The following is a 25,063-nucleotide window of genomic DNA, read 5'->3' on the forward strand; positions in this document are numbered from 1 at the left end:
GACCACCCAGGTCCCCGAATGCTCCATAGGCCCATTCCGCATAAGAGAGACCGGCCAGCCGGGGCCAGCCAATGGAGGCGCCCACCCTGTTGTACACCTCTGTGTTAAAGGGACAACGAAGCAGGAAGTGGTCCATGCTTTCAAGCATGGTACCACAATGCTCCCGAGGACATTTCCTGTCCTCAGAGCTCCTACACTTCAGATTGTCCCTCACAAACAGTTTCCCATGGAAGCAGCGCCAAGCCAAGTCCCAAACCTTCGAGGGGATCCTGATAGAATTCAAAAGATACAGACCCACCCCAAGATCCCGACTTGGGCAATCCCTGAGCGCCAGAGGCCTCTGAAAATAGGTCAACAGAACCCTTTTGTCAAGGAGCTTCCTTGGCAGAGTCCTGACCTCCCACATTCCCAGACCCCACCGGCGAATTACCTTCAGAACCACGGTAGCGTAAGCCGGGAGATGTCCATGCGGTGTGCGGAGATCCTTCACTTGCCCTCCTGTCTCCCATTCCTGGAAGAAAGGCTGAAACCATCCCTTACAGGAGAATACCCACGGAGGAGCCCTCTCTTTCCAGAGGTTTGCAATATTGATCTTAATGAAGGTATTCACAAGGAATACCACAGGGTTGACCATACCCAACCCTCCTAGTCTCCTCGTACGGTAAGTAACCTCCCTCTTGACCAGGTTCAGTCTATTCCCCCATAACAGTTGAAAGAACAAACTGTAGACCCGAGTCCAGAGAGGCTCTGGCAAGATGCACACACTGCCCAGATAGATCAGCAAAGGGAGCAGGTAAGTTTTGATCAGGTTTACCCTTTCCCTTAGGGTCAAAGACCAACCCTTCCATTGGTTCACCTTCTGAGTGGCGATCTCTAGCCTGCTGTCCCAATTTTGTTTGGGGTAATCCCCCTGGCCAAATTCGATGCCAAGAACTTTTGCAGAGACTTTGGGTTCTGGAAGGGTGTCCGGGAGATCAAAACCAGCATCTCCTCCTCCCAGCCAGAGACTCTCACACTTATCCCGGTTGATCTTAGACCCGGATGCCTCCGAGTAGCGATTTACCTCTGACATCAGCCATTCTGCCTCCCCATCAGAGGAAACAAAAACGGTGACGTCATCGGCATACGCCACCACTCTCAGAGTGGCTTCCGGTGCTGCCCGGTCCATCCCGATCCCAGCCAACGGTCCACACTCCACCCTCCTAAGAAGTGGGTCAATCGCAAACACGTACAGTAGCGGGCTCAAGGGACAACCTGGCGAACACCACACCCAACCTCAAAAGAGCTGCCAATGCAACCGTTCACAAGCGGGAAACTCTCTGCCCCAGAGTACAAGGTCTTAAGCCAATCAACAAACCCCCCCGGCAGGCCATACCTCAGAAGGACAGACCAGAGGTACTCATGATTAACCCGATCAAACGCTTTTGCCTGGTCCAATGACAGCATGTACCCCTTCCAGTGGCCAGCCCTACCCTGCTCCACCGCCTCTCAGACACAGAGTACAGCACTAATTGTACTGCGGCCCGGAACAGAGCAATGCTGGGCCCCCGAAAGGAGCTGGGGTGTAAATTTCACCAGCCGATTAAACAGCACCTTTGCCAAAACCTTCCTGTCTGCATTGAGAAGCGCTATGGGACGCCAATTCTCAATGCAAGATGGGTCCTTACCCTTTGACAAGATGATCAGGGCAGACCTCCTCATTGACTTTGGCACAGTGCCTGAGGAAAGACACTCATTGAATACCTCAGTCAAGAGGGGAACCAAGGCGTCCTTAAAGGTCTTATAGAATTCAGATGTTAAGCCATCCGGACCGGGAGATTTATTCAGGGCAAGCCCTTCAATCGCCAACTTAACTTCCTCTTCCCTGATCATCTCTGTCAAAACGCCAAGAGAGGGGTCTACCCCTGGTTCGGGGACGGCTTCAGCCAGAAAAGCCGACATCTCATCCCAATCCAGATCCCTCTTCCCCAAGAGGTGCGAGTAGAAGGATCTGACGACCTCCAGGATCCCTGATCTGGATCTTTTCAGGGACCCTGCAGTGTCAACCAGTCCTGTAACAACTTTACTATTCACTGACATCTTGCAGTTTCTATAAGGGTCGGGCGAGCGGTACTTCCCGTAATCCCTCTCAAAAACCAAAGATGCGTGTCTATCATACTGACACCTCATTAGCAAAGATTTCACTCTGGAGATCTCCTCGCGGCTACCTCCAGTTGAGACAAGATGCTCGAGTTTCCACCTCAGGCCCTGATACAGGCGGTACCTGTCCAGGCTCCTGAGGCTCGAGAGCTGGCGGAAGAATCTCGCCACCCTTTTCTTAAACATCTCCCACCACTCTGACTTACTACTACAAAGATCCAGTAAGGGTACCTGGCTCTGAAGAAAATCCTCAAAGGATTGTCTTATCTCCGCTTCTTCCAAGAGAGACGAATTGAGCCTCCAAAAGCCTCTTCCCATCCGGGGGGTCCCTGTAACATTCAGGGAAAACAAAATCAAACAGTGATCGGAGAACTCCACCTCAACAACAGATATTGCTGAAGAGACGGCTTCCTCCTTTAAATAAAACCTGTCTATCCTGGACCTACAGTTACCTCTATGATAGGTGAACCCCTCATGGCCTGCGGTGTGCCGGATGTGGACATCCACCAGGCGAGCCTCACTAGCTATACTATTAAGGGCGACGCTATCATAAGTCAGCTTGTCTCTGGAACCTCCTCTATCCCGGGGCCTCGTGACAGTGTTGAAGTCCCCTCCAAAGACGACCTGCCGACTCGTAAAAAGGTAGGGCTTGATCCTCATAAAGAGACACTTCCGGTCCCATTTAGATTGGGGACCATAGATGTTAATGAGCCGAAGCTCTTGTCCCTTCATGAGGACATCTAATATCAGGCACCTCCCCATTTCTAACTCAATAACCCGTCGGCATTCTACCGGTGCGGTAAAAAGGACCGCCACTCCGCTATACGGCTCGGCCGCAAGAGACCAATAGGAGGGCTGAGTCTCCACTCCCTCTTAGCTATAAACACCTCTGCCATATTTGGCAGCCTGGTCTCTTGCAAAAAGAAAATGTCAGCTTCAACCCGGCTGAGAAAATCAAAGGCCGCAAATCTAGCCATGTTTGACTTAATGCTGGCAACATTAATGGACGCCAGCGTCAACGGAGTGGGTACCGCCATCATTGGTGATTGAGTTAGATGGCTTTCTTCTTCCCACTCCCCTTATCCTCTGCCTCAGAGGAGGAATCCTTCCCCCTCTTTAATGACACAGAGGTGTCCATTCCCACATTTTTCCTTCTTTTTTCGTCCTCGTCTCCGGACTCTGGGCCAGTCCCTCCCCCCAAGGACCTTGCATCCCCAGGAGAAGGAGACTCGGCGCCCCCTGTAAGCTCCGCTGAAGCCGGAACCTCACCCTCAGCCTCCTCCTCAGAGGAAGAGATGTTATCAAGGGCTTGGAACCGGTTAGAAAGACCAACTAGAGGGGAGTCGGTTTTACCTTCCTTAGGTACCTTGGTCAGAGTGGGAGAAGATGTTTTATCTCCCTTCTTTCTCTTCTTTTTGGTGCCGAGCTTACGCTTGTGCTCTAGCCACCGCTTATTATCCTCATCCATACTTTCATAATGGGATGATTCTGAAGCAGAGGCATTTTCCTCCCTGTGGATCCTCCTGACCTCCTCATCCAACTCATCATCCCTCGGGGCCTCAGCAGCAACACTGGCATCCAGGACAGGGGCTGCCCCGGTAGTCTGGGGCTCGCCCCGCTCCCTCTCCTGTCTGCACTTGTCTAGACGCCTCAGCTGGGCAGGCGTCTTTTTATTGCTTTTCTTCCCTGGCCCCTCAGCTCCCCCACCCCTGCTAGTCCCCTCTCCAGCAGAATCGGCCTCACGGCTTACTCCCACCGGGGTCTCGACTGCATTAGCAAAGGAGCGAGGACAACGGCTGAATGGGTGGCCTAACTCACCACACAGGTGGCACCTAATCTCCACACAAGAGGCGGCAAGATGGCCGACACCCCCACACAACGCGCATTTCTGCACGGTGCAGTTTGCACTGAAGTGTGTGGGGTCGCCGCACCTGTGACAGAGCTTCGGTTGCCCCTGGTAGAAGACCAGGATACGATCCCTACCCAGGAAGGCAGACGATGGAATGTGGGCAACCGTACCACCAGAACGCTTAAGTTTTACCATAAACGTCCAGGCCCCTGACCAGATACCAAACTCGTCGCGGTTTTTCTTTGGCATCTCCACCACCTCTCCATACCGACCAAGCCACGTCATGATGTCATAGCAAGAAAGCGACTCGTTACGAGTCATCACGGTCACTTTCTTGATCTGGTTTTGGCGAGACACTGCCTGAACGGCAAAGTCTCGCCAGCCGGGCTCACTTTTTGCCAACTCATAATTCGCCCAGAAGAGCTCAAGCCCCTCCGGCCGAACAAAGCTGACATCAAACTCAGGCGTGGAATAGGGATGTATCAAGGCGTAGATGTCAATCGCCTTGAAGCCCATCCTCAGCAGGAGCTCCACAACTTTAGACCTTGGCGGACATGCATCACTGCCCCTCCACCGAAGACGGACCACATTCCTACGCACACTGCCTGGCCCGGCTGTTGGGAGGGACCACACTGTATCTCCCCCTTTTTGCTCTCGGAAGGCCCCGAGGCCATGCCTCTCTATCCAGAAGGATAGATCAACCTCTCGACCCTCTACCATTAGTGATCTCTCCCCCTTCTTTAGAGCCTCCAGAAGGCGCCGTTGCAACATGCCGTCCCCAAAGCCCGGAGACGAGGAGGATGCCCTATTTGCCCCGGAGGTGACACTGGCATAACTCTGGACAGGTGTTGCCACCCCCGGGGGGGGCAACCGGACCAGTGACCACATCAGCCCCAACAGTATCACCATTACCCACCTCCATCTCACCCTCCACCAAACCAGCAACCACACCACTAGACAATGAATTATCCTCATTCACCTCCACCACCACATTCATTCCTGCTGGACCAGTAACAATGGTGGATGACCTTTTGACCTCCGCATCAGGCACAAGGGGCTCAGTCACCTCCATAGAACTGGAGGCGACCTCACCCCCGGTCTTATGTGTGCCCTCCACATCATCGGTCGGTAATTTCCGCTGTTTGGCATTTGGTATAATGTGCCGCTGATCTCTAGCTGCAGTTAGGCGCCGCTGATCTTTAGCATCAGGATCTTCCGGACCAGCGACGCCAACACAAAATAGCACTTTCGTGGGAGGACCGGAACGCTCAGCCCCAACTGCCCCCTCACACTGCCGCCGCTTCTCAACTAAGTGATCAGCGGCAACAGCATTCAGAGGCGCCGAGGCTACCGGAGCTGCCCCCGACACCGGGCTGCTCCCCCCTCCCACTGAGGAGCGCACCACAGCATCGTGGCCTGATGGAACGCCCGCCGCCGGGCCGCCCTCACTGTCCAGCCTCTCGGCTGATGCACCTCCTGCTACGTCCCCACTACTACAAGCAGAGACGGAGCTCTGCGCCTCACTACCGCGCTCTGTAATCTCCCCGCGCCTTTGCACCGGATCCACAGCAGAACCCGGGCTGGGCTGGGCAACGGGGCTTATACAGCGAGCTGAGCCTGCCGCCGACTCAGGGGGTACAGGGAGGGGGGCATATACGTATCTTACCGCTTCCTGCAGCTTTGGCTTGGTCTTCTTTGCCTTTTTGTGGCCCCCAGGTGCCTCTTCTGGTAGATCGTCACCAAGATGGAAGTTTTGGAGGCACACTGGGGACTCCAGGAGCTTAATCTCCGCCATTAGCGCCCCTCCCTGGCCGCTGCTGTCACTGTCCTCCCCAGAGCCGGCAGAACTGCGACTGGATGTCACTGTCGCCTGTCCTGCAGGGAGCTCGCTGCACGTGGCCTGCGGGTGACTTTGCAGGCTGCCAGGTGGGGCTTGCTGCTGGTCATCATCACTCTCATCATCCACCTGGCTCTCAGGCTGCAGCCCTATCTGCCTTTGCTCTCTGGTATCAGCCATTTCTCTAAAGCGGTCTTCATTTATAAGTTTTTCTTTGAAAGGACCACTCTGCTCTCTGATGGTGGCTTTCCTAAGTTCCAGGCGTTGAATTTCACTGCTCAGTCTTTTTACCTCGGCTTGGAGTTTTGCCTTCCTTGGTTTGGAGGCCCCCGCAGCTTTGGCGCTTGTGCAGCGCAGCTCCTCCCGGAGCCTCCTGATGAGCTTACTGGCATCTTCATACTCACGGAGGCGGATCATGACCCGGGAGGCATAGGTGGACACAGACTACCGGGGTCCCTGCAGCACCCATTCCCCCTCAGGGAGGTCGGCCTCACCTCCGTGAGCACTCAGCTTTCCTCCGGAAGGAGCGCCATCTTGCACGCCGCTGTCAGGCTTTTCCTCCATGCTGGAAGCCTTGCGGCTTCTGGGGGTCTCCACAATCCCGGGGGGAGTAGGAGCCACATTGCTGCGACTCCTGGTGCAGCGTCTCACCCCCGAGTCCTCTGATGTGCAGGCCGGTTGCTGGTTTCTTCTGCCCCCCGCCGGCCTGGTTCGGGAAGCAGAAGCCTGGGACTTGGCTCCATCACTCATCCCAGAAACCCGCTCCCTCCCTGGGAAAGAGAGAAAGCAGGTCCCCAGGTGGAGAGGTGTTGGTTTCTCAGAGATCAGGAGCTCACAGCAGGATCTGCAGCCACCACACCCGCAATCAGCACACTGAGCAGCAGCTGATCAGAGCTGCACCCAGTATGCTGCTGGTGCAGTCACTGTGTACATACATTACATTACTGATCCTGAGTTACCTCCTGTATTATACTCCAGAGCTGCACTCTCTATTCTGCTGGTGCAGTCACTGTGTACAAACATTACATTACTGATCCTGTACTGATCCTGAGTTACATCCTGTATTATGCTCCAGAGCTGCACTCACTATTCTGCTGGTGCAGTCACTGTGTACATACATTACATTACTGATCCTGAGTTACACCCTGTATTATACTCCAGAGCTGCACTCACTATTCTGCTGGTGCAGTAACTGTGTACATACATTACATTATTGATCCTGTACTGATCCTGAGTTACATACAGTATTATACTCCAGAGCTGCACTCACTATTCTGCTGGTGCAGTCACTGTGAACATACATTACATTACTTATCCTGCAGGGCTCAAGTGACATAACGATTGGCACAACACTTTTTAATTTTTAACACTTGGGAATCTTATTTAATAAGGGGCTTGCTGGGAGTGAATGATGTTGATGAAAATCATAACATTTATCCTTCACTGAAATATGATGTATATGTACATCAGGAGAAGATTTTCTGCTATACACTGATGGTGCCAGCCCTATTATACATCAGACACCTGCCACTAGCCGCTATGATTAGAGCTGACTCAACCCCTTAAATGCTACGGTTAATAGTAACGGCAGCATTTAAACTGTTAGAAAGAAGCATTGCAGTGTATTGTGCCAGCGATCAAATGATCGAAAGTTCTAGTCCCCTAGTGGGATTAAAGATTAATAAAAACCTAAAAATCATTTAATATATATAGATTTTTTTATTATTTTTTATTGTAACCTCCACCCTTCCCAGAAAATAAAGTTTAAATCACCCCCATTTTTCCATTTCTTTAGTAATAAACTATAAAAACAAAACAAAATAATAAATAGAATTGTTACTGATTTTTTTTAAAGTCCTAACTAATAAAAATGCAAAAATGTCTGTTTTATTTGTCATTTTGCTTCTTATAAATACAAAAATGGAATAAAAAGCAATCTCAAAGTCATAAGGTAGGACTGCAACTTGTCCTGCACAAACCATTGATGAAAAAAAAAAAGATAAAAAAAGAAAAAAAAAAGTTATGCCTCACAGCATATGACTCCACAAACCAATTGTTTGAAAAGTTTATTGTAAAGGTAGTGAAACATAAAATAAACAAAACCTATAGATTTGATGTTACATGTTATGCACACGCCCGGACTGACTGGCGTGTGCGGGTGTTGTGGTTCCACTGGACCATGGACCGGAGAGTGCCTGGAGGGGCGTGACTAAGTATCTGGCCGATCCGACCAAGGTGGCACGACGGCATACGACGCCAGTGCACCAGGGAGAAACCGGGCAGAGGGACCAGGTGCTACTCCAGGTCAAACTCCGGACACGGGGGTTGACCCACGCTGGGATTACTGGAACAGGCAGGTTAGGCTGGCACAGACTGGTGGATGTAAGCAAACACGGCAGGTATGCAGATGGGTGGATACAGGCGAGTATGCAGGCAGGGAGGTACTGGCCGAAAGGACGGGCTGGAGCACAGAGAGGTTAAGACCCAGTACAGACTGGGTCACAGAACCGCAGATGCGGTAGACAACCACAGCAGAGAGGGAACGCCCGAAGCGGTGGGCAAGAACAGAGCAGGACGGGGCTGCAGGAGCAGCGAGCACAAGCAGGGCAGGACAGGACTGCCGGAGCAGCGGGCAGAAGCAGGGCAGGGCGGAAACCGCAGAAGCAGTAAGCAAGATAAGAGCAGAGCAGAAACCGCAGGAGCGGCAAGCAAGGCAAGAGCAGAGTGAAAACCGCAAGAGCGGCAAGCTAAGCAGGAGCAGAGCGGACACCGCAGAGCGGTAAACAAGGCAGGAGCAGAGCAGAAACCGCAAGAGCGGCAAGCTAAGCAGGAGCAGAGCGGACACCGCAGAGCGGTAAACAAGGCAGGAGCAGAGCAGAAACCGCAAGAGCGGCAAGCTAAGCAGGAGCAGAGCGGACACCGCAGAGCGGTAAACAAGGCAGGAGCAGAGCAGAAACCGCAAGAGCGGCAAGCTAAGCAGGAGCAGAGCGAACACCGCAGAGCGGTAAACAAGGCAGGAGCAGAGCAGAAACCGCAAGAGCGGCAAGCTAAGCAGGAGCAGAGCGGACACCGGAGAGCGGTAAACAAGGCAAGGGGATAGGACTCTGTTCACAAAGAACAGACGGAGAAGGAAAGGCAGAACCAGAAGCACGCACAGTACTTACATAGAAGTAGCGAGCGTACACTAAATTCACAACAGAGGTACAGAGACGACGAGAAGGAATTTAGGAGCGAGTTCAGACTCTGCAGAAAGACGCAGAAAACAGACATACAGGGAAAAGGGAGACAAGGTTAAAGTAGAAACGAGGCACAGACAACAGGGAACAGAGGAACGGGAACAGAGACAGCAAGGCAGGAACACAAACAGGACTCTGTTCAGACGGGAACAGATACCGCAAGGCAGGAACACAAACAGGACTCTGTTCAGACGGGAACAGATACCGCAAGGCAGGAACACAAACAGGACTCTGTTCAGACGGGAACAGATACCGCAAGGCAGGGACACAAACAGGACTCTGTTCAGACGGGAACAGATACCGCAAGGCAGGGACACAAACAGGACTCTGTTCAGACGGGAACAGATACCGAAAGGCAGAGACACAAACAGGACTCTGTTCAGACGGGAACAGATACCGAAAGGCAGAGACACAAACAGGACTCTGTTCAGACGGGAACAGATACCGCAAGGCAGGGACACAAACAGGACTCTGTTCAGACGGGAACAGATACCGCAAGGCAGAGACAGGCAGATCTAGGAATACGGCCCCTAGAAGGCGAAAGAACAGGCAAGAAGCGTGTTCACAAGAACAGACCACAGTTCAGACACAGAACTGGAAAACAGGCAGGAAAACAGGATAGGACCTGGCATGTCAGAGACAAAAAGCCAACTGACAAGAAACAATGCTCAGGCGCCATCTTGAGGAAGAAGGTGGTATAAATACCCAAAGATGGACAGCAATAGGCTGAAGGTGCAACAGGGGCGTGTCCACAGCAGGTACAAGAAACAGGAAGTTCAGCGGGCGTCGCCCTATGCAGCCAAAACAGACAAACAGACAGCAAAGAGGGAAGCCAGAGAGACATTCCGGACTGGAGATCAAGTGCGCGCTCTTGCACAGTGGGAGATGGACCACCATGCAAGGACGCCGCCAGGTATGTTACATTACATAATCACACTGACCAGCGGTCACGCACAGTGTAGGAAAGACAAAGTGAGACACGAAAGGATGAGGGGTCATGTGAGTATCACCAGCACCTCTGCGTAGCAACCAGGAAGTATTTAAACACCCAGGCCTGATTCTCAATTAGAGCAGGAGGGAGGTAGCCACTGGGTCCTAGAGTGAGACAGTTAAAAAGATGTCTGTAATGCCAAACGAAGGGATCTCCTGCAACCCACTGTAGGGTGACTGTCTGTCACATCTGACACACTCGTGACAGTACCGCCTCTTCTATGAGTGGCCTCCGGACACTCAGAGCCATGTTTCTGAGGAAAAGAGGCGTGAAATGAATGAACTCACCTGGGAGCGTTCACCTCTGATGCTGAAACCCACACCCTCTCCTGTGGACCATAACCCTTCCAGTGCACTAAGTATTGCAGAGAACGATGTTGGAGACGAGAATCTACAATCTTTGAAATCTGAAACTCAATATTACCATCAACCATTAATGGGAGTGGTTGTAGAGGAGAGAGCTCAAGAGGTTCCACATATTTCTTGAGTAAGGACCTGTGGAAAACATTGTGGACCTTAAGGGGATGAGGAACCTCAAGACGAAATGCTGCAGGGTTAATGACGGCGGTTATTTTATAGGGACCAATAAACCTAGGTCCCACCTTCCAAGAAGGAACTTTCAATCTTATATTCCTGGTACACAACCACACAAAGTCATTCACATTCAAGTCCGGACCTGGCAAGTGTTTTCTGTCAGCCATACGTTTATACCTGTCTCCTATGATCCTCAAATTACTCAGCACACCCTGCCATACCGAGGAGAGCGACGAAGCAAAACGTTCCTCCTCAGGAACTCCCGAAGCTCCTCCTCCACTAAAGGTATCAAACTGTGGGTGATAACCGTATGCACAAAAGAACGGTGACCTGCCAGTGGATTCTTGACGATGATTATTAATGGCAAATTCTGCCAGCGGTAAGTAGGATGCCCAATCCTCCTGATTATCGAAGACGAGACACCTGAGGTAGGTCTCCAAATTCTGATTGACATGCTCGGTCTGCCCATTTGACTGAGGGTGGAAGGCAGAGGAAAAGGACAGCTGCACCCCCAGTTGAGAACAGAATGCCTTCCAGAACTTGGAAACAAACTGGGTCCCCCGATCTGACACCACATCCGAGGGAACCCCGTGAAGCTTCACAATCTCATTTATGAACACCTGAGCAAATGTCTTGGCATTTGGAAGTGCAGGTAATGCGACGAAGTGAACCATTTTACTGAACCTATCTACAATCACCAAAACCATTGTTTTGCCTGCAGAAACCAGTAGGTCAGTAATAAAATCCATGGACAAGTGTGTCCATGGCCCACTAGGGATAGGTAGCAGAAGAAGAGTACCAGACGGACGGGTATGCGAAACCTTAGAACGCGCACAAATGCTACAACCGGCTACGTGTTCAATCACATCCCGATGCAACCCCGGCCACCAAAAACGACGAGAGAGGAGGTCCGCGGTTGCCTTACCATCTGGATGACCAGAAAGATTACTTTGCGGAGCAGATTAGATGGTACAAATAACCTTCCTGAAGGGCAGGAGGCAGGGGCGTCCCCTGAGCCTCCAACACCCCACCCTCCAGTTCAGGATATAATGCCACAATGACTACCCCCTTCTGTAGTATCAGGGCAAGGTTCTCATGGTCACCGCCACCAGGGAAGCTCTGGGACAAAGCATCATTTTTGACCCCTGGACAAAAAGTGACAACAAAATTGAACCTAGTAAAAAACAGGGACCATCTGGCTTGCCTAGGGTTGAGACATTTAGCTGACTGGAGAAATGACAGGTTCTTTTGGTCAGTAATAACAGTAATAGGATGGACAGCCCCCTCCAACCAAGGTCACCATTTTTCGAAAGCCAATTTGATCGCCGAAAGTTCCCTATAACCCACGTCATAATTTCTCTCAGCCGAAGACAATTTTTTAGAAAAGAAGGCACATGGACGCCATTTACCAGGGGACGGGCCATGAGACAACACAGCCCCAACCCCCACATCCGATGCATCAACTTCCACAATAAAGGGTTGGGAAACATCGGTTTGACTGAGTATAGGTGCAGTGGCAAAATGATTCTTTATGGAAGAAAAAGCCTGGAGGGAGGCATCCGACCATTTGAAAAAATCAGACCCCTTCTTGGTCATGTCAGTAAGGCGTTTCACAATTACTGAGTAATTTTGGATGAATTTCCGGTAAAAATTAGTAAAGCCCAGAAAATGTTGTAGAGCCTTCAGGTTCTCGGGAAGGTCCCAATCAAGGACTGCGTGGATCTATCGTCCAGATAGGCCACCACAAACCTCCCCACCAAATGATGGGAAATATCATTTATGAAATGCTGGAATACCGCAGGTGCATTGGTCATACCGAAAGGCATAACCAGACTCTCGAAATGCCCTTCAGGGGTATTGAACGCTGTTTTCCATTCGTCCCCTTCTCTGATTCTAACCAGATTGTAGGCTCCCCTTAAATCCAACTTGGAGAATACCTTAGCTCCTACACCCTGGCTGAACAAATCAGGAATCAGAAGAAGAGGGTATGTATCTCGCATGGTAATTTGATTTAATTTCCAGAAATCTAAACAGGGACGTAGACCAACATCTTTTTTTTTCACCAAGAAGAACCCTGCCGCCACAGGTGAAGATGAGGGCCTAATGTGTCCCTTCTCCAGACTCTCCGCAATTAAATCCTTCATGGCTTGTCTTTCAGGGCCAGAAAGATTTCTAGACTTGGGTAGTTTAGCTCCAGGTGTCAGGTTAATAGGACAGTCATATGCATGATGAGGAGGCAAATCCTGACACCCCTTCTCAGAAAAAATGTCCTCAAAACCAGACAGAAAAGAAGGTAATATTTCCGTAGAGACAGTAGCAAGGGAAATATCTAAACAATTCTCATGGCAGTAATTTCCCCATTCAATAATCTTCCCAATTTGCCAATCCACCAACGGATTATGTTTCACCAGCCAGGGAAGACCCAAAACAATTGGGATGGGAAGACTGTCCAGAACATAGCAAGGGATTATTTCACAATGAACCGACCCACCCTCAGTTTTACATTATGTACAATGTGAGTAGATGCTTTCGGTGCAAGTGGCACCGAGTCGATGGCGAAGATAGAAATAGGTTTAGATAAAGTACAGCAACCAAAACCATGAGTTTTCACAAACCCAGCATCAACCATGCTGACTCCGGCTCCACTGTCAACAAACACAGAAATTTTCTTGATTTTTCTCTCTAGCACCACCTCTGCTGTCAGGACAAAAAGGGAACTGCAGGTTGGCAACAAATGCACCCCTTGCTTATCCAACTCCAGACTACCAAGAGTTAATTGAGTCTCCTTTTGTTTAGGAATTGAAGGACAGGTCCCAATAAAATATTCCTTTTTCCCACAAAAAAAATACGCCTTTTTTCTTATGAATCTCCGGGGAAACGTATGATGTAAAGGCACCCCCTAAATGCATGGGCTCCTCCACCTCCCTCAGTACTGGTTCACCGCCAGACCACTTCCCCGACAGAGGTACACAACCCCAGCAAAAAGGCCCCGGAGAAGGTGGTCTCACGCGTCTATACCGAAGGCGTCTATCAAGACGCATGGCCAATGACATGGCAGCCTCCAAGGACTGAGGGGTTTCATATACTGGCAAGGCATCTTTCAACCTTTCAGTAAGCCCCTCACAAAACTGACTTCTAAGGGCTGAATCATTCCATTCTGAATCCATTGCCCATCTACGGAATTCAGAACTGTATGTCTCCACTGACTGATTCCCCTGCTGAAGGCGGCATAGCCTAGACTCAGCTAAGGCGACTCGGTCAGGGTCATCATAGATGAGGGCAAACCGAATCCTGCGGTAAAGAAAACGCCCATGACTGAGGATCTCCCTGCAGCAGTGAGATCACAATTCCAACCCGTTGCTCCTCATTTCCGGAGGAGTAAGGACAAAGTTTAAAATACAGCTTGCAGGCCTCCTTGAATACAAAAAACTTGTCCCTACCTCCTGAAAACCTGTCCAGGAGGGCAACCTTGGGTTCAGGCTGGACCGGCCTATCAGCAGAGACCTCCACATTAGCGACCTGTAGCTACTGATGCTGTTGCTGAACCTCACAGCGAAGGTCATTCACCGCCAGAGACAGTCTGTGCAGCCGCTCTGCGAGCGCTGCAACTGAACGCATACAAAGGAAGAAAGGAAAAAAAAAAAACACTCCTGAAAAAAAAAAACACACACAATTAAACTCAAGTGTCGGTTTATTTTTTTTTCTCAAAATGTACACGGCCGGTGATAATGTCACCCACAGTGTAAGAAAAATAAAGCGCGACACGAAGGGGTGAGGGGAAAGGAGCCCAGACACTAGGGAAAGTGGAAACCTCCTAGGCTGATCTGCAATCACCCTGTCTCCCCCTACCATCCCTATATTGGTTCCTCACCAATCGCCGCACAGGAACCTATCCCTGTATTTCCCTAGCGCTTGACCCTGGATAAGGAAGGGGGGGGTGAGCGCTAGTCGATCCCCAATGACAACTGAAGACAGCAAGGGGAGACAGACATGGGGGAAGTCGCTTAGCTTGAGTTGACTTCAGAGAGATGGCACACATGTCCTCTTTGCACCAGAGAGGAAGTAAGAACTGCACTTGCTCTAAGCCTTCACAAGCGGGTCATGTGAATATCACCGGCACCTCTCTGTAGCAACCAGGAAGTATTTAAACACCCAGGGCTGATTGTCAATTAAAGCAGGATGGAGGTAGCCACTGGGTCCTAGAGTGAGACAGCTAAGAAGGTGTTGGTAATGCCAAACAAAAGGATCTCCTGCAACAAACTGCACACCCGTGACACCAGCAAAACGTCAATGTCAACAAGTCATTTTTACCACAAGGTTACCACTAAGAACGAAACCTTAAAATATGAAAACAAAAGAAAAACAAATGTAGGAATTTCTGTTTTATTTGATTAAACCCTAAAAAGATTTTTTTTTAATTCTGCTTTTCAATATACAGTACAGACCAAAAGTTTGGACACAACTTCTCATTTAAAGATTTTTCTGTATTTTCATGACTTTGAAAATTGTACATTCACACTGAAGGCATCAAAACTATGAATTAACACATGTGGAATTATATACTTAACAAAAAAGTGTGAAACAACTGGAAATATGTCTTATATTCTAGGTTCTACAAAGTAGCCACCTTTTGCTTTGATGACTGCTTTGCACACTCTTGACATTCTCTTGATGAGCTTCAAGAGGTAGTCACCGGAAATGGTCTTCCAACAATCTTGAAGGAGTTCCCAGAGATGCTTAGCACTTGTTGGCCCTTTTGCCTTCACTCTGCGGTCCAGCTCACCCTAAACCGTCTCGATTGGGTTCAGGTCTGGTGACTGTTGAGGCCAGGTCATCTGGCGTAGCACCCCATCACTCTCCTTCTTGGTCAAAGAGCCCTTACACAGCCTGGAGGTGTGTTTGGGGTCATTGTCCTGTTGAAAAATAAATGATGGTCCAACTAAACGCAAACCGGATGGAATAGCATGCCACTGCAAGATGCTGTGGTAGCCATGCTGATTCAGTATGCCTTCAATTTTGAATAAATCCCCAAAGTGTCACCAGCAAAACACCCCCACACCATCACACCTCCTCCTCCATGCTTCACGGTGGGAACCAGGCATGTAGAGTCCATCCGTTCACCTTTTCTGCGTCGCACAAAGACACGGTGGTTGGAACCAAAGATCTCAAATTTGGACTCATCAGAATAAAGTACAGATTTCCACTGGTCTAATGTCCATTCCTTGTGTTCTTTAGCCCAATCAAGTCTCTTCTGCTTGTTGCCTGTCCTTAGCAGTGGTTTCCTAGCAGCTATTTTACCATGAAGACCTGTTGCACAAAGTCTCCTCTTAACAGTTGTTGAAGAGATGTGTCTGCTGCTAGAACTCTGTGTGGCATTGACCTGGTCTCTAATCTGAGCTGCTGTTAACCTGTGATTTCTGAGGCTGGTGACTCAGATAAATTTATCCTCAGAAGCAGAGGTGACTCTTGGTCTTCCTTTCCTGGGGCGGTCCTCATGTGAGCCAGTTTCTTTGTAGCGCTTGATGGTTTTTGCAACTGCACTTGGTGACACTTTCAAAGTTTGTCCAATTTTTCGAACTGACTGACCTTCATTTCTTAAAGTAATGATGGCCACTTGTTTTTCTATACTTAGCTGCTTTTTTCTTGCCATAATACATTTCTAACAGTCTATTCAGTAGGACTATCAGCTGTGTATCCACCAGATTTCTGCACAACACAACTGATGGTCCCAAACCCATTTATAAGGCAAGAAATCCCACTTATTAAACCTGACAGGGCACACCTGTGAAGTGAACACCATTTCCGGTGACTAATTCTTGAAGCTCATCAAGAGAATGCCAAGAGTGTGCAAAGCAGTCATCAAAGCAAAAGGTGGCTACTTTGAAGAACCTAGAATATAAGACATATTTTCAGTTGTTTCACACTTTTTTGTTAAGTATATAATTCCACATGTGTTAATTAATAGTTTTGATGCCTTCAGTGTGAATGTACAATTTTCAAAGTCATGAAATACAGAAAAATCCTTAAATGAGAAGGTGTGTCCAAACTTTTGGTCTGTACTGTATATGTTAAATGAAACGGTAAAAAAATACAAAAAATAAGCACTATGGTCCCGATTCATCATTGGCGACTTATTTGAAGTCACTTTTCCTTAGTTTTATGGTGTTTTTGACATTTTTGTTTGTTTTAAATTCATCAAAATGGCGCACGTGGTTTATGACTTTCACACAAAATTGAAAAAATGTTCTTTATTTGAACCGGTTTTATGACTTTTTAGTGCAATAAGTCGCATATTCGGCAATGTCACAAAATTTGTGGTAAAAAGTTCCAGCGTACATAAAATCACTCAGAGGGGAGGGGAAAACATTTGCACAAAAATGAGTGACCTTTAAAAAAAAAACAGAATAAATGAATCAGCTAAAAACCAAAAATTCTACCCACAATGGTGAACATAACAAAAATCAAAGGTGAGCATATAATATAGAAAATAGACTTTTAAAAAGGCGCAAATGAAAAACCGGCAAAAACACCATAAAGTAGCCAAAAAATGTAAAGAATCGGGCCTCATGCCAACAGAAAAAAAAGGTTTGGTGAATGCAGCACAGTTGAGTAAAGGGACAAGATTGGACGACAGTCTAATGTGTATGGGGCCTCACGTCTCTCCACCGACATATGACATTGGGGGAGATAAGGATCCAGCATTTTGGAGTTCAGACTTGTTTTTGGCGAGATAAGCCGCAGCCCGAGGAGTCAGCAGCAACTCTCTCGTAGATAACATTACCCAGCTTATTCTACTACTACCCCCTCACACCGCCACTATTTTTCGTTTTTCTTTTGTTTTTATCTCAGCAATGCCTCCTAAAAGCAATAACCCTTTTATTGTTGGTATGAGGCCCGCTTCATTATCGCATTTGCACCTTTTTTTCTTTTTGGCTACCTTTTGGTGTTTTTGCCTGTATCACGGGTGTGTCAAGTGTGACATACAGTCATCCTGGATCCGGCCGTAGAAGGTCATTGCACTTGGCTCTGAAGGCACCTTCTTGATCTTATCTTCTCTGTAGTGTAGTGATATCCTTCTCCCTCTAGGACCTAGCAGTTACCTCCACCTTCTGCTACTAATTGACACACCCTTGCTGGATGTGTAAATATCTTCAGCCTCTCCAGAGAGTCGCCGGTGATAGTTACATTTTCCTCTGTCCAGGCCTGAAGTACTAGTAGTCGGCTAGTGTCTTGTTGGAATTCCCTTGGAGGATAGTTTGTGTCATCTCTCTGGTGTCTTCTCAAGCTAAGTGTTTTCCCTTGTCTGTCTACCTGTTTGTCTTTAGTTGCAGTGTGGGCTGACTTGTGCTCACCCTGTCCCCTCCCTACCTAGGGCCTATCACTAGGGCAGTCAGGGATTAGGTTTCCTGCTCGGCGATAGATGGGGAACCTATTTAGGGACGTTAAGGCAATCAGTATGTTGTCAGATCTGCCTAGGGGTCTCCACTCTCCCTTTCCCTAGTGTTTGGGCTTCCTCCCCCTCTTCCCGTCGTTGTGCACTTAAGTCTTTCCCTCACCTTGCGTGACAGCCTGTTTTTCATTTGCGTCTTTTAAAGTCTATTTTGTATGTTCTATTTTTGCCTTTGCTTTTTGTTATGTTCAGCATCGTGGGCAGGAATTGGGGTTTCCAGATGTTTCTGGCTGGTTCATCTATTGCGTCTTCTTTAAAAAGTCGCTAATTTTTGTCTATGGAGGGGCCGATCGATCGGCTGAACCGACAGCTGTGGATAGTATATGGGGTCCCATAGTCGCAAATTATTACGGCTGTTTTTACATAGGACTGCAGTTAAACTTATTATATTGCCTTATCTCATTAATAGTGCACAAAATGAACAGTTTTCTGCACCGCCGTCTAAGTACACCACTATGGCATACTAAATATCAATTTGGCCACCGTCTATAGTTGCCGCCTGCAAGATACAAACCCGAATTCTGCATAAATGGGATTTTTAACCGCATGTGTTAATATCAAAGTTTCATTTAAAGACACCAGCTGCCATCCTGCACAGGTTTATTCATTTGGGACTTTTACTAGGTCAACTTAATACTTGACTACTGCTTATTATCCCATCAGTCATCAGGGACGACCCGGGATCTAATTGCCAAGCATTTATGTTGCTCAGCAACCATAAATACCGAGTCATAATCCTTAAAGGGATAGTGTAGAAATCTGTGCCCCTGTAGTGAAGCAAGGCTTTATTTCCCTGAGCGCCCTATGCTTTTTAATTCAGAGAATAAAATGCGTAATGAATAATTAATTATCTGCTTGAAGGCACAATAGCAGCCTACTTTTGAATATTCATCACTGACATTATTAATTCACTAGAAATCCCAAAGAGCGGTGGGATAGGCTGATAGCTTCGCTGGAAGACGAACGGATCAGGCTCTGAGAGTCGCTCTGCTAAACTTGAAAAGCATGAAACATTTTCTAAAGTTTTGGGATTGATGTTATAGATGACCCCCTCCTCCTCCTCCGTGCTGATGCACAATACATCGCTCCGGCGAGACCTTGTACAGGAGCCTACTGGTAAATCTGATCAGTTACATCGGTCCCGTCACCTTTCTGGTTTATACACAGGCTGCAAAGTTCTGATCTGAATGGATTGGGGGGGAGGGGGTTGGATCAGAAAAGGCAGCAATTAGATGCTGGTCAGATTTGGCGGTTCAATTCTTGCCAAAAATAAACTATTACTTACTGAGCGAACGAATCCCATTTATTCTGCTTCACGTCAGGTTGCAGAAGCAACCTGAAGCGCTCTGATGACATCATCCATTAGGGTCATTTAAACCCTGTCCAGGAGGCGGGACATTGATCCTCAGTTGCTACCTCGTCTTTGCTACACCAGTTCCTCAATGTTGAGTCAATTCTGCTACTCTGCTGTGCCAGCTTTGGTTCATTGAGTCAACTTTGTTACATCAGTGTTCCAGCTCTGCTGCCGTTTTTCCCAAATAGATTGCCTTGCTGTTTCAACGCCACCTGTCTGTGCTGCGTTACAACTGGTCATCTGGACCAAATGCTTGAGGATCTACCTCTCCAAGTGAGATCTAACAATAAGATTATTGAAGAAGCAGTTGCTATTCAGTCCTCTAACTCACAATCTCCGGCTGTAATTTACTTAGCGGCTTACCAGCCAGTGAAGCTGCAAGCTTTGAGCTCAGTGAGTGTTCCCTGTAATGGTAGAACAACACCGTGACTGGTGATGTGACATGAGCATCATGATTTAGCTTTACATCCCACCTAATGTCAATGTGGTCACGTAAACACGTGAGAGGACTGGACAAAAATCCAAATCTAATAGTAACTTAGTTAAATGCACTGGCGAAAATATATGAAAAGACGCATAACCCACACTGCAGCCCTTCAGTTGTGATCAGCTTTACTTGACTTTTTTTATCGGTCATGTTCCCACATAGCATAAATACTGCATTTCTTCTGCTGTTTTTTTGTAATTCCAGCAAATTGGAAGGAATTTCCTATAGACTCGCACTGTGTGTTAGATGATGCTTTTTTTTAGTTTCTTAGTGTGTTTTTCTTCATTTGAGAAGCCTGAAAAGTGCGTATGGAATTACAGTATCTCTGCCCTAAAAAATAAATAAATAAAAAATGCTTTGCACCAAAAAAATGCATAAAAAAGGAAAATTCATGCAAAAAAAACACATTGTAGGTATTTTTTGGTGCAAGGTTGTGTTAAGCCTTGTATTACACACCTGTCCCGTGTATCCCGGTCTCTGCTTCCTTCCTGCGGGTCCACTGCCCACTGTTGTGCTCCATGTTGGATTTTGCAAGTTGCCTGGCGGGGATCAGTGACATAATTTCCCTAAGTCTATTTGAGGCCCGTTAAGAGACACACCTGTGTCTTGGGATTGAAACTCTGGTACTATGTTTGGTGTGCTCCACTATCTCTGCTCTTGTGTTTGTGCTGGATTTAATTCCTGCTGAGTTCCACGTCATCTGTCCGGCTGCTTCTGACATTGCTGGGTGTGCCACGTCCTCGCTGACCATGTGCTTTCCTGCAGCTTCATCAATGCCCGGGGTCCATGTGTCCATCCAGACCAAAGACTTAGAGAATCCACCTCACCAGGTGAGTCTAATACCCTGACAGCCCCTGTAAGTTGTGAGGTGGGGCCTCCACGGTTCAGATGTGGCCATGACTTTGTGGACGGTTCAGCAGTTGTCCACCCTTGGTCCACTTTAGTAGATACTAATCGCTGCTGTGCACAGGTACCACAGGACCCAAAAGGGTGCATGGATGGACTTCTCCACAAGAGGCCCTCATTACATACAAACTCCTCCACCCTTCCACATCACACCACCAGAGGGAGCCCGTTAGGGATATATATATGGAGGGTGGAGCCAGGCAAGTCTGTTCAGACAGAGACAGAGAGTCTGAGAGCGTGCTGACGCTGAGAGCAGCGAAGACGCAGCACGTCTGCTGCTGAGTTCTGAGGGCCCCAAGTGTGGCCGAAGGCAAGAGGAGAAAGGAGAGAGGAGTTGAGGGGGCAGAGGAGCATCATAGGCTCACCCCGATACACGAACCGGACACCGGGTCCGCGCCTACAGGGTCCTTTATACCCAGTAGGGATCACCGGCATACCAGGAGGACTACAAGTCCCTGGCCGACCTCAAGCTAGACCCATTACAGGACCAGGAACCACGAAGGCCCCGGCGTCCAGGGATAGTGGTTGCCAGCAGAAGGTCCTACTACCGAGCGACAGGTGAAGGAACAGCATGACACATAAGCTAGAGCCCAGTTGCAGGCTGGCCAGGAGCATACAGAGAGGCAGACACGGACCAGGAGGCCTTATACCCGCTCACTGGGGAGAAGTCCTGAAGTGCACCCATCCTACCGAGTACCCTGGACCGTACCTGACATCCGCACTAGTAAAGGTATTGAAGCGAATCCCCTGTCTCTGTCAGTTACTCCTGCTGCGCCATCCCGCCTGCACTACAAGCCCCAGGATCACCACCCACCATCAAACTCCACACTGCCCCGGGGGCCCGCTCAGCCTGTGGGGAGCAGAAACATCCCAGCTGCCATCCCATCACCCCCCGGAGGTCTGCAGCAGCGCTGGTAATCCTTACCAGGTACCACAGGTGGCGTCACAAACTATTTACTTTATTTTTTATCTCTATCCAAGTTCCAATCCCCTTTTTCAAGAGTGACCCCAGGGTACGGGCCCGGGAGCCGACCACCGCGACATCCCCAAAACCCGGCAAAGGCCCGGATACCGAGTCATCCCCATCCCCTGGGCGCGTCACCAGTTATATAGGCTTTTTGTCAAAGTCGCTCAGATCTACGCTCTTGTCCATTCTTCTTGCTTCCAAAATACTAACTTCAAGAACTGTTCACATGCTGCCTAATATCCAGATTCTTACACTTGCCCATTTTTCCTGCTTCTAGTATAATAACTTCAAGTACCATTCCCTTGCTTCCTCCATGTATCTACAATTGTCCGGTGCCATTTCGCTTGTCAGTGGTTTTATTGTTCTAGGCGATTGGTCCATGTCCCCTGTTTCTAGTGGTTGTGACCTCACGGAGCTTCTTCCGATGAAATTAGATTCCAGCCTATAATTCTGCAAATCACGTTGATCTTCCCCATATACTCTCCCACAGAATACACGTGATTAATGGGGCTGCCATTGTAGATTATACAATTAGAAAACGACATAGGGTGCAAGTGAACGCAGACGCTGCAAGTCATATCCCTGAAGTTGCTAACAAGCCTCCAGACCTTCTTCACCTTGCCGGTAAAATTATGATGCTATGATACACACGTATGTTATTTATTTTAGCCACGTGGACCTTTCTTGTAAGAGGGACGAAAGTAGAAGTTAACGAAAATGGAAACATTTTGTGCCATTTAGAAAAATAATAGTTACTGGGACTCCATCGTAATTATTATGATGCCTTCTGGCTGGCAACAATTTGTGCAAAAAAACTCCAAAAAACACACAACTTTAATATATTTCAAGCACCAATAAGAAGAGATAAGTCTTTCAGTCTGAGATGGTGGTGGAAAGGAAGCCAACTAGTGGATGGTTATGACTAGTGTTGAGCGAGCATGCTCGACACTGCTCGGTACTCGAAGGAGCATCTCACTACTCGGGATGTTCGGCGAGCACCGAGCATTTCCGGGTTACTCGGGCGGGAGCTCAGGTCTCCGCCCTGCATGTTTGGCGCTCTTTACAGAGCCAATGAACATGCAGGGATTGCCAGCAGCCATGTTGGTTGTGGGCATTACATTGATTGGCTGGCCGCACAGCGTCACCTCGAGTATTTAAAACCGGGCGCCGCCATCTTGGACACAGACGGCTGGGATCAGATAGTGTAGGGACAGCGCTGCTGATTTAGGGAGAGATATATCCTGTGAAATAGTTAGTGTAGGGTCTGTAAAGGCTGACAGATCAAACAAACAGTCCTTCTCAGGACTAATATCCATCCCAGATATCAGGCAGGCAGGCTGTATAGGAGACGCAGTGGTTATACCAACAAACACTGCATTACAGTCCTGTGTGTTTCTGTTGCTGAAATTGCTGGACTTAGCACCAGGTCTCGGGGGCCAGGAAAAATCCTTTTTTTTTCATCTAAATCCTTTTTTTTTTCCCTCCTTCACACTGTACAAATACCCGACTTATTAACCTTTTGGTGTCCCCCCCCCCCCCCAAAAAAAAAAAAAAAAGGGTGTCTGTGACAGTTCAGACACAAATATATCTGTTTAAAATAGTCTGGTGTAGGCCCGAGAAATACAAGTGTGGTTTTGCAGTTCCACGGTTCAAACCTCTGTATTATCGACTTTTGGGCCATTTGTACCTAAAAAAAAACAGTTTGAGTGTGTTGCTCACTGTTCAGCCGCAAATATATCTATTTAAAATTGTCTGGTATACACCAGTAAACAATAACTGTGGTTTTGCAATTCCACAGTAAAAAATCTCTATTATTCAGCTTTTGGTATTTTTTCCGTAAAGAAAAACAGTAATAGTTTCTCCCTGATTGTTCAGATTGTTTAAAAGAGTCGGGTGTAGGCCAGAGAAATAGAACTGTGGTTTTCCTCTTCCACGGTTCTAATCTCCTTTTTATTACCCTTTTTCCATTGATAGTGCGAGTGTAAGCTATTTTACTTCCTTTACAATGGGCAAGGCGCGTGGCAAGGGACGTGGAACTGGACGTTCTGGTGATGGTGCGTGCAGAGGACGGGGCCGTGGCCAAGGTGAAAATGTGCCACAACCAACAGTCACATCTTCTCGCTCCCACTTCTTGAGCAAATTACTAGGGAAGCACAGAACAACACCAGTATTGCGAACTGATCAGTGTGAACAGGTTATTAATTGGATAGCAGATAATACTTCCAGTTACCTGGGCACCACCATCTCCGGTCTGTCTTCCACACGGTCAAATCTTAGTAGCCGTGAGTCTCGACCGCATACTCCTCCTCACCCTGATGCTCCTTCCTCCCACCATGCCGAGTGTCGTCAGACAGCAACTGATCCCACACTTGGACACTCTGAAGAGCTGTTCACTAGTCCATTTCCAGATTTGTGCCCCTCGCCTGCTCCGCTTGAAGTGGTGGAAGAGGAGATCCCATGTAGCGATGCCCAAATATTTGAACAGCCACGGCCACAGGAAGTCGATGCTGGCAATTTGTCACAAGAGGTGGACGATGACGAGACACAATTGCCAGGAAGTGAGGAGGAGGATCGTGGTGCGCAAGTGGAAGAGGAGGAGGTGGTGGATGATCTAGTAACTGACCCAACGTGGCAGGAGGACATGCAGAGCGAGGCCAGCAGCACACAGGGGGAGGGAGGCAGAGTACCCCGACAGGCAGGAAGAAACAGTGTGGTGGCCGCACACAGAAGGCGGGCAACAGTTCCCCATAACACCAACACGAGGGACGTTGCCAGTACAACAGGTAGGTCTTCCAGAGTCTGGAATTTTTTTAAAGACTCTGCTGATAAACCCAAAAAGGCCATTTGTACCACCTGCCATGCCAGCATCAGCAGGGGTGACAAAACTACCAGCCTGACCACCACCAGCATGATCAGGCACATGGCAGCAAAGCACCCGACTTTGTGGGGCGAACCCCAGGGTCCACGACCAGTGTCAGCGGGTGTCACCACTGCTTCTTCCGCTGTTGTGCGTGCAATAGAACCCCCTGTTGTGTGTGCAAGGCAATCCCCTGTCCATACTGCATGCAAAGATGCCCCCTCCTCTCAGTCTTCACTTGTTATGGCAGTTTCTCAAGAAACAGCATCAACGTCCACGTCCCACCGCTGCGTTCAATTGTCCATATCCCAGAGCTTTGAACGAAAGCGGAAATTCGCAGCTAACGCCCCACAGGCCACAGTCCTACATCCGCATATTTCACGACTGCTTGCGTTGGAAATGCTGCCTTTTAGGCTGGTGGAGACAGAATCCTTCCGCAACCTTATGGTGGTGGCCG

Source organism: Phyllobates terribilis, unplaced genomic scaffold (genome assembly GCF_046119375.1).
Source record: "Phyllobates terribilis strain yellow unplaced genomic scaffold, ASM4611937v1 Scaffold_7__3_contigs__length_470593459, whole genome shotgun sequence".
NCBI classification, from domain to species: domain Eukaryota; kingdom Metazoa; phylum Chordata; class Amphibia; order Anura; family Dendrobatidae; genus Phyllobates; species Phyllobates terribilis.